This window comes from Coenobita brevimanus, chromosome 85 (assembly GCF_032717465.1).
Source record: "Coenobita brevimanus isolate Jiangsu-jjx chromosome 85, ASM3271746v2, whole genome shotgun sequence".
NCBI lineage: Eukaryota > Metazoa > Arthropoda > Malacostraca > Decapoda > Coenobitidae > Coenobita > Coenobita brevimanus.
In genome coordinates this window covers 11,620,625-11,635,064 of record NC_137038.1, presented here as the reverse complement: position 1 = coordinate 11,635,064, position 14,440 = coordinate 11,620,625, and positions in this window count along the sequence as shown.

Sequence of the window (14,440 nt, the reverse complement as noted above, 5' to 3'; positions counted from 1 at the left end):
TCTTAGCCTGGGACAAACGATGCAAAAATAATCAGTCATTTTTCAGTAGCGGTACATATTTTCCGAAGGCGCAAAACACCAAAGCATTTTTGTCAATTTTTCTGGCAAAGTTAAGAGCAAGGCGTTAATATCCTCACTATAATTAACTCCGATAACTTAATTTTTATTTCATTTACAGTCTCCCCCCCCCTCTCTCTCTCTCTCCTGTTTACCTCTCGACAATTTTATCCAAGTCAGGAGGGACATTCCAATACCAAGACCGGTATCTCGCCAGGTAAGGAGGCTCCCTAGCAACTCTTCCTCTGCGATTTATTTTCCAAACTACCCCTCAATGCCCTCTTTTGCTGCTGCTTTTAGCCTTCGACACAGACCGAGTAACACACAATACAGAAACGAAGCAAAATCAGAAATAAACCGGTAAGGATGAGGTGTTACTAAGCTTCCTAAAGGCACGAAAATACTGCTCTGAAACTATACTCTCCTTCCCTAGAGCTGACAGTCTCTCCTAAGCTGAATAAAATCGTCTGACAGCAAGAGACACAAAATCGCATGACCTGGTAAATAAGGCTACAGGAGGCAGGGGGGGGTCTCTCCATAAAATCGTCTTTAGGCTGCCTGAGGGAAATTCTGAAGTGTGCTATGCTATTTTTCTGCTTAATAAAACCGTCTGAAAGTAGGAATAAAATAGTGATGTGCGTCTACTTCTTAAATTTAAGTTTTGACCCTGGGCATATAATTATTAGCACGGGTGTCTTAACTGCTTAATATTCCGCCCACACACAGCCCAAAGCAATCACTCACACACACACACACACACACACACACACACACACACATACAAACCCAGTCACCCCACTCCAACATCCACAATCTTCACACACACACACACACACACACACACACACACACACACACACACACGAACGATACGTACAAACCCACATCCCACCTCAATATCCACCTCACCCCCCCCACACACAAAGGTCACACTTCCAGCACTTGTACCCACTGACCAAACGACTGGAGGGGTTAGATACAGCCTTCATTCACTCCATTCACCTCATCAAAATCGTTCGTAATAAGCAAGGATAAATGATGCCTTTCTCACGGAGGAGGAGGAGGAGGAGGAGGAGGAGAACACAAGCACTACTACTATCGCTATTTTCATCCTTAGCTTTTAAGTATCTTATCACTGGCATTTCCTCGAAGAGGTGGAGAGAACTTGGGGGGAAGGAGGTCACTGAGTGGTTTAAAGGATCGTTAATGAGTAAGGACAGACACCTGGAGATCCTACTGGTGTAACCCTCACAGGATGCGGTGTCGGGCAACTGATGGATATAGGTGGTGGTGATGTCTTGGGAAGTGAATCTGTTACTGATTGAGGACCGAGGCCACCACTCACAGGATGCGGGGTCAGACAACAAAGATCGTGCATCGTGGCAAGAGGAATCGTTACCTGGTAGGGACAAAAATGACACGTGGTTCTTTCTGGCCACCACTCACAAGATGCCGCGTCAGACATCAATTAGTTGTATGTCGTAGAACACAGTTCTTCCTGAGTAGGGACAGAATGCCGCCTACGGGTCCTTTTTGTCAAGACTCACAGGATGTAGCGTCAGGAGAGAGAGAGAGAGAGAAGCAAAAAATACAGACAGGTGCGAATTTCCTCATCAACCTCTGACCTGGTTTTGTCACACGTATACAGTTTTAAGGCCAACTCTAACTCTTGCAACTCAGGTGAGAAATCCCTACCTGTCATGGGGCTCAAGCTTTCGATTTAATTATTTCTTATCTTACTCGTTTATCTTTTTCATCTACAGCCAGACGCCTCTAGTCCACGTTCTCCCTTTATCAGTTTATCTGTGGCGGGGGGGACACAAAACGGCCGCATTATGGGGTGGTACTACTACTCTGCGGCCAGGTTGTGTTAGGAAGAATACTGCCACCGTATTCCCTGCGTGTCGTAAAAGGCGACTAAAAGGGGCGGGGTGAGGGGACTAGGGACCCCCTCCTCTGTTTTTTTAGTTCCTAAAAAGAGACAGGCCAGAGAAAGGGAGGGGGGATTGAGTTATCCCCGTACCCTGAAGATTGGGTCTATGAAAGTGCGTGGATGTAGTACGATTGAGGCTTAAAGGGAGGAGATTGGGAGAATGTTTGTGAGAAGAAAGTTGGATGTGTTAGCTTTGAGTGAAACGAAGATGAAAGGGAAGGGTGAGTCTATGTTTGGAAGTGTGACTGGAAGATTGTCTGGTGTTGATAGAGGAAGGGCGAGAGAAGGTGTGGCCTTGTTAGTGAGTCCGGAAGTACAGCAGTGTGTGACTGAATGGAAGGAGGTGTCATCGAGACTGATGTGGGTGAAAGCGAAATTTGAACGTGAGTTGTGGGTGTTTGTGAGTGCATATGGGCCTGGTAGTGAAAGGGATGAAGAAGAGAGGGAGTCTTTCTGGAATGAAGTTGATGAGTGTCTGCAGAGTTTTGGAGCGAATGTGAATGTGGTAATGATGGGAGATCTGAATGCTAGAGTGGGAAATGTAGCAGTTGAAGACGTCGTTGGTATGCATGGTGTGCCTGGAAGAAATGAAAATGGGGAACGAATGATAGCGATGTGTGTTGAGCGAGAGATGGTCATTGGAAATACGCTGTTTGAGAAGAAAGATATTTATAAGTATACATGGGTGAGACAGGAGGGTGGAAGGGTTGTTGAAAGAGCTTTGATGGACTATGTGGTTGTGTCTAGGAATGTAATAGGAAGATTGTTGGATGTGAGAGTTCTGAGAGGGGATGGTGGAGGCATGTCTGACCACTACCTGGAGGAGGGAAAGTTAAGAGTAGGTATGAGATGGGTGAGAGCTAGGAGGATTAGGTGTGGCAGGGAGGTTTTGAAAGTGAGTGAGTTGGATAAAAGAGAGAAAATAACAGAGTATCAGGAGAAATTGAAAGATGAGTGGAACGCAGTGAAAGATCAGGAAAATGGCAGTGTGGAGGAGGAATGGCAGTTGTTTAAGAGTGCTGTGGTGGGGCATGCAGAAAAGGTGTGTGGTGTGAGACGTGTGGGTGGTGGTGTAAGAAAAGGAAGTGAATGGTGGTGCGAGGAAATAAGTATGGCTGTGGCAGAGAAGAAACGTGCATATGAAGTGTGGCTGCAGAGGAGGGATGAGGTGTCATATGAGAGGTATAAGGAAAGGAGGAATAGGGCGAGAAGAGCTGTGCGTGATGCTAAAGTGGCAGCAGATGAGAGGTGGGGCAGGCGGCTGACTGAGAATTTTCAATAGAATAAGAAAATGTTTTGGAAGGAGGTGAAAAGGGTGCGAAAGGGAGAGTCGGGGAAGGAAGAGCAAATAAAAGCAGCGGATGGAAGGATGTTAATTGAGACTGATGCAGTAAGGAAGAGATGGGCAGAGTATTTTGAAAGATTGTTAAATGTAGAGGAGGAAAGGGTAGCTGAGATTGTGGCAGATGGAAGGGTGCAAGGAATAAATGTGTTGGGAGAGTTGAATGATTCTTTGATCACGAAGGAGGAAGTGGAGAAGGCAGTAAAGGAGATGAAAACAGGGAAAGCTGCAGGTATGGATGGGTGTGCTGTTGAATGCCTGAAGAGTGGTGGAGTGACTATTGTTGACTGGTTAGTAAGATTGTTGAATGTGTGCTTTGTGAAAGGTATGGTGCCAATTGACTGGGCAAGTGCTTGTGTGGTCCTGCTGTATAAAGGCAAGGGTGATAAGTATGAATGTACTAGCTTTAGGGGTATAAGTCTGTTGAGTGTTGTAGGTAAGGTGTATGGTAGAGTGTTAATTATGAGAGTTAGAGAGGGTACAGAGGGAGTAATTGGTGATGAGCAGTGTGGCTTTAGGAGAGGGAGGGGATGCGTGGATCAGGTGTTTGCTGTGAGACAAGTGTGTGAAAAGTATTTAGCGAAAGGCAAGGATGTGTTTTGGGCATTCATGGATTTAGAGAAAGCGTATTACAGAAATGATATGGAGGCTTTGTGGACTGTTTTAAGACTGTATGAACTAGATGGTAGGTTACTAAAAGGGGTGAAAAGTTTTTATCTAAAAAGTAGAGCGTGTGTAAGAGTGGGAAATGCTGTGAGTGATTGGTTTCCCGTAAGAGTGGGGCTACGACAGGGATGTGTGATGTCGCCTTGATTGTTTAATATTTATATGGATGGTGTTGTAAGAGAGGTGAATGCAAGTGTTTTAGGTGGAGGTCTGAGTCTGGTCAATGTCGATGGTGGAGAGTGGAATCTTAAGCAGCTGCTGTTTGCAGATGATACTGCACTGGTGGCTGATTCAGAGGAGAGATTGAGACAGTTGGTAGAGGAGTTTGGAAGGGTGTGTGAAAGGAGGAAATTGAAAGTAAATGAGAATAAGAGTAAAGTGATGAAGTGTACGAGGTTGGTAGATGGTAGGGGGATGAATATAGTTTTGAATGGTGAGTTGCTTGAGGAGGTGGAGTGTTTTAAATATTTAGGGTCGCATGTTGCTATGGATGGAAGAATAGATGCAGAAGTGAAGTTTAGAATAATTGAAGTAGGAAAGGTGCTGGGAGGAATGAAAAAAGTGTTTAGATGTCGTTCGCTTAGAATGGATGTAAAGAGAAGGCTGTATGAGGGTGTTGTGGTACCGACTGCATTATATGGGGCTGAAACATGGAATATAGGTGTAGCAGAGAGGAAAAGTTTGAATGTAATGGAGATGAGGTGTCTGAGGAGTATGTGTGGAGTGACGCGTATGGATCGAGTGCAAAATGATGAAGTGCGAAGGAGAACTGGAGTTGTTCAGGAGATGGCTGGTAGAGTTGAGCCCCCTTTGGGGCTAAGATGCGATTGACTGTGTTTGAATGGATGAGTAAATGGGGAGTGTGTCGTCCTGTCTCGGCTACCTCCCTTTCCATGGGGGAAGCAGCCTAGGTATATAGATAGATAGATAGATAGATAGATAGACCTTGATTTTTCTTTATTCATCTGTAGTCAGACGCCTTCAACCTCCCTTTCGTTTATTTCTTTTCTTGTTCATTTTTCTATCTATCTAAAGCCTGACGCCTTGACCCCCCTCCCCCTTTCGCTTCATCAATTTCTTGTTCATTTTTCTATCTACCTGTCTACCCCTTATCTACAGCTAGACGCCTTTCAGCCGGGGAATGGTGGTCACAAACAAATCGCCTCCATGTCATTCTGCCTTCCACCATCAACCAAAAAATAATAATAATAATCATCATCATCATCATCATAATTAGTTTCACATTTCTTACAGACCATTTCTTTTTTACCTAGTCCCATCGATGACGTATTACTTTCCTGCTACCCTATTATGTTATCCATTCTGAGACGTAAAGATTATAAGTAGTCCACAAACCCCTTCCCTACAACAGATATCCTCAAGATGAACAGGAGAGAGAGAGAGAGAGAGAGAGAGAGAGAGAGAGAGAGGCTAATTTGGCAAGACCCGGCCTCCCCTACCCCCCAAGCCCTGACTGGGTTAATGTGGCGGGGTTGGCGGCGGCGCAGGCGTTTATGGCCACGTTACACTCCATTCCTACGTGACCCACCTCACCTCCCAACCACATCGATCCCACACACGGCTGAGACACAACGGGATGGTGATGTGACTGCCATTGTTGTTGTTCGTGGTGCTGGTGGTGTGGATGGATGGGTGGGTGGTGGTGTGAATGGGTGGGTGGTGGGTAGGTGGTGTGGATGGATGGGTGGATGGGTGGGTGGTGGGTAGGTGGTGTGGATGGATGGGTGGATGGGTGGTGGTGGTGGTGTTGTGGAGGGATGGATGGGTGGGTGGAGGTGGTGTGGATGGATGGACGGGTGCGTGGGGGTGGTATGGATGGATGGATGGATGGGTGGGTAGGTGGGGCCGGTGGTGGTGCTGGCGTGGATGGGTGGACGGGGTGGGCTGATGGTGGTGGTGGTGGTCACTGTTGTTGTTGGTAGTGGTGGTGGCGTTCTTTCTTGTTGTCGTAAACCCAGCCTCATTTCCCTGTGAACCCAGTGAACTTCAGAAACTCGGCAACTTTGATCGATCGCTGCCAGAGGTCTTTTGCTGAGGCTATGCTGAAGGACTGCGTTGTGCCTGTGCTCCATGTGGTGAGTAAGAGCAACACAGTCATAAAACCGACATTCCCTCAACATAACAACAATGCAGTGAGTTGTGCAGAGGCGGCAAATTAATTCGCCCACAGTGAAGATGTTTACACTGTGCCGGAGGGGAACGCCTTCACGTGGGGGTGCTGATGTGACCGAGCTGCTCCACTGCTCGGTTATACAAACTTACCTCACTTCCCTCCCTATCCCCCGAAAGGACTACCACTATTACTACTACTACCACCACCGCTGCAGCCTGTTAAGCACAACCGAACTGTGTGACGCTAAAAGAAAATCAATGAAACATGTCGTCGTACTAAATTCTCTTACCTCTCGACGGAGCATCTATCAACCAGAATAGAACTGTCCGACAGTGGTAACGGAAAAAATGGAATTAATAAGTCTGTGTTTGTTTATTTGACACGCTTCCGGCACCAAGACCCACCAACCTACCACCCACCATGTCGTAACTCAAGCCACTTTCACTCCACTCACTCACCGACTGACGGGTTTGCTGGTTTTAAATTACACACACACACACACACACACACACACACACACCATGGATTTTAGTTCAACTGCAGAATACGTGTGCACTTATATTATTCATATGTAAATCTCTCTCTCTCTCTCTCTCTCTCTCTCTCTCTCTCTCTCTGAAAAGAATGGTAAAGTTTTAATCATAATCCTAAATTTATTCCCACAGCATCTCACAATAAAAAATTCTCCCACGACCCACTCTGCATTATAAATCACCTCATTATTCTTGATTATTTATCATCATTAACATCACTAAATTGGAACGCTCCTTTACATTCATCAAAAACACAAAATTAAAATGTTCCTTTTTAATCGCCATCACCATCACCATCAGATATTCATTCTTAGATCTTTAGTGGAAAAGTTTCTAGAGAAGGGAAAGAAGTTGTATGCGGCTTTCATGGATTTGGAGAAAGCATATGACAGGGTGGATAGACAAGGATTGTGGAAAGTGTTAAGAATATATGGAGTAGATGGGAAGTTGCTGAATGCTGTGAAGAGTATGTACGATGGTGCGAAGGCTGCAGTGCGTGTGGATGGTGAACTATGTGAATTTTTCTCTTTGAAAGTTGGGTTGAAACAGGGATGTGTCATGTCTCCATGGTTGTTCAATCTGTACATGGATGGGGGAATAAAAGAGGTACAAGGTAGGGTAGTGGATGTTGGAGTGGCCCTGGTGAGAGAGGATAGTGTTTGGAAACTCCCTGTACTGCTGTTTGCAGATGATACTGTGTTGTTGAGTAAAGACGAAGGGGAGCTGCAAAGCTTGGTGGATGAGTTTGGGAGAGTGTGTAAGAAACGGAATCTAAAGGTGAATGTAGGGAAGAGTAAAGTGATGGTCTTTGAGAGAGGTGAAGTCAGTGAATGTACAGCGAGGTTGGATGGTGAGGAATTGGAAAATGTGAGTATGTTTAAGTACTTGGGTAGTGTGATGAGTAAGGATGGAGGTTTGGAGGGTGAAGTGCTTGAAAGGGTACAGCAGGGAAGAAAGGTTGCTGGTTCTTTGAAAGCAGTGATAAGAAACAGGGAAGTGAGCATGGAAGTGAAAAAGTTACTGCATGACAGTATTGTGATACCAACTCTAACGTATGGAAGTGAAGCTTGAACGTTGTTGGAAGGACACAAGTCAAGAGTGAGAGCAGTGGAAATGAGTTATTTAAGAGGAGCCTGTGGAGTCACATGGAGAGACAGGCTGACGAATGAGGATATAAAGGAGCGTTGTGGTGTTGATGTGGATGTGATAAGAAGCGTTATGAGGAACACACTGAGGTGGTTTGGCCATGTGGAGAGGATGGAGGGTGAAAGACAGACGAAGAGAGTGTATGTGAGTGAGGTGGAGGGGGGAAGAGGGAGAAGGAGGCCGAGGATGAGATGGAGGGATGGGGTGGAGAGGTATATGAGAGAGGGGGGTGTGAGTTGGGAGGAGGGCAGTGAAATGGCGGGGGACAGGGTGACTTGGAGGCGATTTGTTTGTGGCCACCCCAAACGGGATTGAGGCGTCTGGCAATAGATAGATAGATCATCACCATAAAATTTTAATGTACCTTTACCATAACAATTATCACCTTCAATTTGCCATCATCATCCTCAATATCACCACCATCATCATCCCAATCCTAATTTTCCACTTAAAAGATGAGGTGTGGTAGGATGTAAAACACACACACACACACACACACACACACACACACACACACACACACAAGTACGGGTAACAAACAACGTCCCCACTGAAACAGACCCACAAAAACCATCCACCTAAAGTTTTAAGAGCAGCTTTGTCCGTCTGTCTCACACTAATGGTTTTCGAATGAAGCGCTTTACTCACGTAGACTTAAGCGACTCGGCGAAGTCACACCACACCATACCACACACAACACACACCACATTACAGCACAAATACACCACACCGCACTACACCACAGCACACCACACCACACACAACACACACACCACATTACAGTACAAATACACCATACGACACCATAACACACCACACTACAGCACAAATACACCACACCACAGGGTATTAACCGAAGTGCCCTGAAGATCCCGCATCTAGCATTTTTGTAATTTTAATTCTTGGTGTCATTCAGACGATTTTATTAAGCCTGAAGACCTCTTGTTATGATATGAACCCACCCTGAACCCGTGTGACCTGGCCCTCGTCGACTTCAGCGAGTCCATGGAAGAGAAGAGGGAGAAGAGGAAGAGGGGGTGGAAGGAGAAGAGGGAGGGAGAGTGGAAGAAGAGGGAAGGAAAGTGGAAGGAAAAGATTGGTGGGAGAAGAGGGAGAGAGAAGAGTGGAGGGAGAAGAAAGAGGACGGAGCCTAGAGGGGAGAGAGAGAGAGAGAGAGAGACTGTCCTGGGGGGGGGAGGGTGAGTCACTATGGGGACGATTAATGGAGACTGCTACCTCAATCACCGTCAGATTTTTCTTTATACTAAAAATCTGAAAGTAGCAATATACATCGTACTGGGGGTTGAACTAAAATTATAAAATGCAATGACAATCGTCTCAAGGTGGTAAAAATGTAAGCTATCATCAAGTAGACAAAAAAAAAAAAAAAAATGCAGATGCCCTAGTTTCCATTTCCATTTCGAATTTCTCGGAACTGGCTTAACGGTTAGTCGCAGCCGCTACAAAAATGTTAACCACGCTTTTATGGCAAATTAACCCAATGAAACTCGACTGACCTGTTTTAACATTTCCATCGGGAGCACTCGCTATCAGAAAGAAAAAGAAAATTTTTGAACCAAGGGAAAGACTAAAGAGAATTTTTGAACTATGGGATTTTTTTTTTCCCAGAAAAATCAACGGCCAAAATTTTACATCAATATTTACACCTCGAATTATAACACAAGTTCCATTTTCACATTTCCTGCATAAAAACACGGCACAAATAGTGACAAATCAAGCCATTAAAATAATATTTGGAAAGACGTGAGGCAGATGACGTAATATCTGAAGACACTGAAGGGCAGACCAAACACGTAAATACTGTATCTGAAATGCCACAAACGGAAAAGGACGAAAATATGAGAATATATTTAGAGGTCAGAAAGTGAGGAGTCGATGTTGGATGTGCATTAAAAGAGAGAGAGAGAGAGAGAGAGAGAGAGAGAGAGAATACAAGAAATATATGAAACAACCGAAAAAAATCGGTTATATTTCAAAAGACAGGCGAAAAGGGAAAGTCGATGTTATATTCAGAGAGAGAGAGAGAGAGAGAGAGAGAGAGAGACTACGCAATACTGGAATTGACGGTTGGGACTAACAGTTGCCTTTCAAATCCACGGCCTTCCCGTTACCAGGACTACTGTAATCCCTTCCAGCGATGTGGTTCCAGCCGTTATTCATTTTCTTTATACACATTTGGCACGAGTACCATTATTTCGTGGTGTGAAAATAACCCACTTACTCCGATGACGTACATTTTCCTTTAATCTCGGTACAACCAGACGATAATATTATTCAAGGGCAGAAGTCCTACGGTAGAGCAGAACGTTACAACCAACCCTTACAACTCAAAAAGTCTACCATGAAGTGAAAGAAATCGATATTCGACAAGATTATCATCATTATTATTGGTAGCAGTAGTGGTGGTGGTGGTGGTGGTGGCAACCCTTGACTCTGAATGTGAACCCACTGAACTGCTGGCTAAATTTGTACTTATGCAGTCCCTTCGAAGACCACGGGAGGGAGTTGAGGGACGTTTGCATCATGACACAGAGGAGCCAACCAGCTACACAGGTGCCACCATATGACAGCGGCCCTCTCCAACACTTGACTACGAAATAAGAAGAGTGAACAGGAAGAACACGTCGCCAGGCTGATGATATTAAACACACACACACACACACACACACACACACACACACACACACACACAACCAGGAAAAAAATGTCAAGATATCAAGCCAAATATACTTAACGCAGAGACAAACACCCAAGGAAAAAATATAGTCACGGTAATAGGCCAAATCATTTCTTTTTGCTAAGATGATTTCAAGACCCTAAATCAATTACACAACACCTTTAATACTTCATCATAATTATATGCAAAGGAGTATACATGGACTATCCTAGAAAAACATACATACATAGGCCTATACATACTCTCCAGCAGACATACATACATACATATACATACACACTCATGCAGACATAAATACATACACAAATACATTCTCCCTCCCTCCCCCCTCTCTATCACACACACACACACACACACACACACGGGCGAATCACTACACCCAGCCATCATAACAAGCCCATTACCCTAACAATACAAACAATCATTTCCAAACTCGCCAAATTAAATGAAATGACAAACACTTCTGGACAAATGCGAACCCGGAAATTAATTAAAAGTGCCCCCCCCCCCTCCCTCTGCCGCCTCACCCCGGACGTCTGAGCTTGAGCGGGGAGTATTCTTCGTATCACAGGCTTCGTCGCACCTCTTCCTTAGCGATTTAGTTTGCCTATGACATTTTAACAATCACTAGTATTCAATATCGCAATCATATGACTCGATAACACAAGAGGATACTTAAGGTATGTGCTTAATAAATCACTCAGGTACAAGTATAAAGAAACCTTCAAAGCTACGAACCCTTACATCTAAACTCAGAACCTAGATGCCTGTCGTAACTAAAATTTGTTTTCCATGTCCCCTGCTCCTGCAACAACCAAATCAGTTACGGCAGGGAGCTGGTCGACGTTTGAAAAATCTACTTCTGCATTCACTAACATATTACACTCTGTACTTAGGCCAGATTTTCCCTTGGCAGATAATTTCACGTAACTTAATTGCACAAAGAGACAATACAACCCTAAATTTTCTCCACAAAAATCTAATTTACTGTTACACCTCGAGATGGCAATTTTAAGCCAAGGTTGAATAAAATAAGTATATCAACTCCCTCTCAGAACTCAAATTTTGATCATCAGGACGAATAACAAAAAGTTTCCGCCCTCTCTTTTCCTTTTCTCTCCTGCAAAACATACCAGTCACGGCAGGGTATTGATACGGAACGTCGGAGCTTGAGTATTTGGCTTGTATTGGTCGTACGTCCGGCAGCGTGGTCGAGCGGGAGGGAGGGGCGGAGCCGGGGAGGGGGGAGAGGGTAAACAAAACGTACAACCCCCTGCACTGACCTTGACTTTGGCTTAAATTTACACCACAAACGTTACCACATTACCCCAAATAGCGTTTATTTTCTAATTTTTCTCGCCATATCTCTCACATGACACTTGATTTTAATCGTTTCTATATTAATTTGTTCATAAATGTAGTAAGGCTGAAATTATGCGAAGCCGAAGTAGCGATAATATTAACCGTTTCGCTCCACAACTGCGGCGCACCTAGCTGGCCTTGACTTCCCCTTGCCTCTCGACACGTGGCGGGTTACCTTATTGCCTTGGCTTTATCTTTACTGCCGTGGGTTTACCTTTATTGAAGCATAATAATAAAACATACATTATCTCGAATGACCGCCCTGCTTTATTAGTTACTCAGTATTTAATGACCGTTAGCGTCGATATTAACCCCAAGTCAATACCATAGAGCCAGTTTCTAACCATTATTTTTACACCAAAGATAATGGCAAACCGTAAGAAAATAACACAGTAAGATCGAGAATAACTTACTAAATACAATACAATCGAAAAGAATTATACGCAATATGATCAATAATAATAATAATATCCCTTCTCGTAAAACCCAAGATGAGACAGCCACTTCTATGCCTCGTTGGGAAATATGCAAAGATTTAATCTTGCCATCTCAATGCAACTTTACTTAACCTGAGAAAGACCTCTCGTACTGACAATGTTACACTATCATATTCCTGCGACAATAATAGTAATAATAATAATAATAATAATAATAATAATAATCCATACTTCATTCACTTTAACTGAGCTGATTTTTGTTCTTGTAGTTTCTTTCAAGTAGGTCAATGGCAGAATAGGAGGACACTTCGTGACCTGCATCAATATAATTAACAAGCAAGAAAATGTTGAGGTGTAGTATGCCAAATAAATCAGTAAGAAAATGGAGTTACGAAGCCCACAAATCTACTTGTAACAGTCGTAAAACCGAATCTGTCAACCAATCAGCTTTTACAAAATGAAACCGAATGAAGGCCTGAGATAAACAGATATATAATGCTTCCATGAATGACTACACTCATTTTACTCTAACTTGGCCTGAAACTGCCATCTTTCCACAATCATGCTGAGCCGTGACAATCGATTAGCACTAGAATATGATGCTAGTCACGATAAAGTACTGTGGCAAGGATACATAGCTGTGGCAATCGTATTCTATCACTGTGCAACGTGAAAAATGCGGCAAAAGAACGTAAATCTAGGCCAAGTTTGGGTGAAAGGAGTATAGTAACAAGCAACATAACTACTCTTCTATACCGTGCTGTCTTCATTTTTTCCGGTCATCACCATTGAAATTTATTCAGCTTAGGGAAAAGATGAATGCAATCTACACTTACCCTTTCATTACCAACATATTTTTTTCTTCAATCTGTGCACTGAATCTTCAAGCACGCAAGTAAGGTGTTCTCATGAGAGAGAGAGAGAGAGAGAGAGAGAGAGAGAGAGAGAGAGAGAGAGAGAGAGAGAGAGAAATGATAAATCATAAATGACAAGAGGAGAGGGAATTAGGGATGATGAAGCAAGAATAAAGACTCACAGTCAAGACCTGACTGACTAATATTTCACCTCGACATCATTTCCAACTTTGTACACACCCGTGACTGAATAACCAATTACCTTCCTCCCTTCTCACATCTCCAATCAACCTAACCCAATTCTAGTGTTACACTTGCTACAGCACCGATCAGCGTGAGGTGGTTAATTTTTACACCTACCGGTGGTTAAAATGAAAAGAGTGTGATAATAAGAAAACACAAGCCTTCCCCAATGTTAACTCCTATCAAATTTCATATATATATACACAAGTCCTTCCCAAAGTTAACCCCTATGAACTTTTATATATATACATATATATATTTATATATATCTATCTATTAATATATATATATATATATATATATATACATATATATATACATATATATATACATATATATATACATATATATATATACATATATATACACATATATATACACATATATATATATATATATATATATATATATATATATGTATAATTTTTTAATCTTTAAGATTTCATTCAACTTAGGAAAGGCCTCGTGTTGAAGGGGTTAATAAAGGCTACATCTGTTTTTCCCATCTCAGTACCTCCTCTTAAGATTTATATAAATAAGCTTCTGAAGGTAGCTCTTAGTCAAAAGGGCGTCATGGGAGTATTACTTACAGTTAAGTTCCTTCACCGTAACTTGGCTCAGTTTCTCGTTCATTTGTACCTTAATTTTCTATTTATTATATATATATATATATATATATATATATATATATATATATATATATACCGTCGTTAGAATTCAGCATTCAAGATGAAGATATGGAAATTATATTTTATATATATATATATATATATATATATATATATATATATATATATATATATATATATATTGTTAGTGTCAGCAAGTGGGTTGGTGCAGGGTTAGTGCCCCTCCCCGTAAAACAAATAACTCAAAGTCAAATGGCCACCCCTTACGGGATTATGGGGTCTGGCAATAGACAGTGATAGAATTCAGCATTCAAGAAGAAGATATGGAAATTTTAAGTGTAGCTCGAATAAAACGTGTACACGAATTGCAATGCCAGCCTCAGCTGGACGTGAACGCGGTGGACTT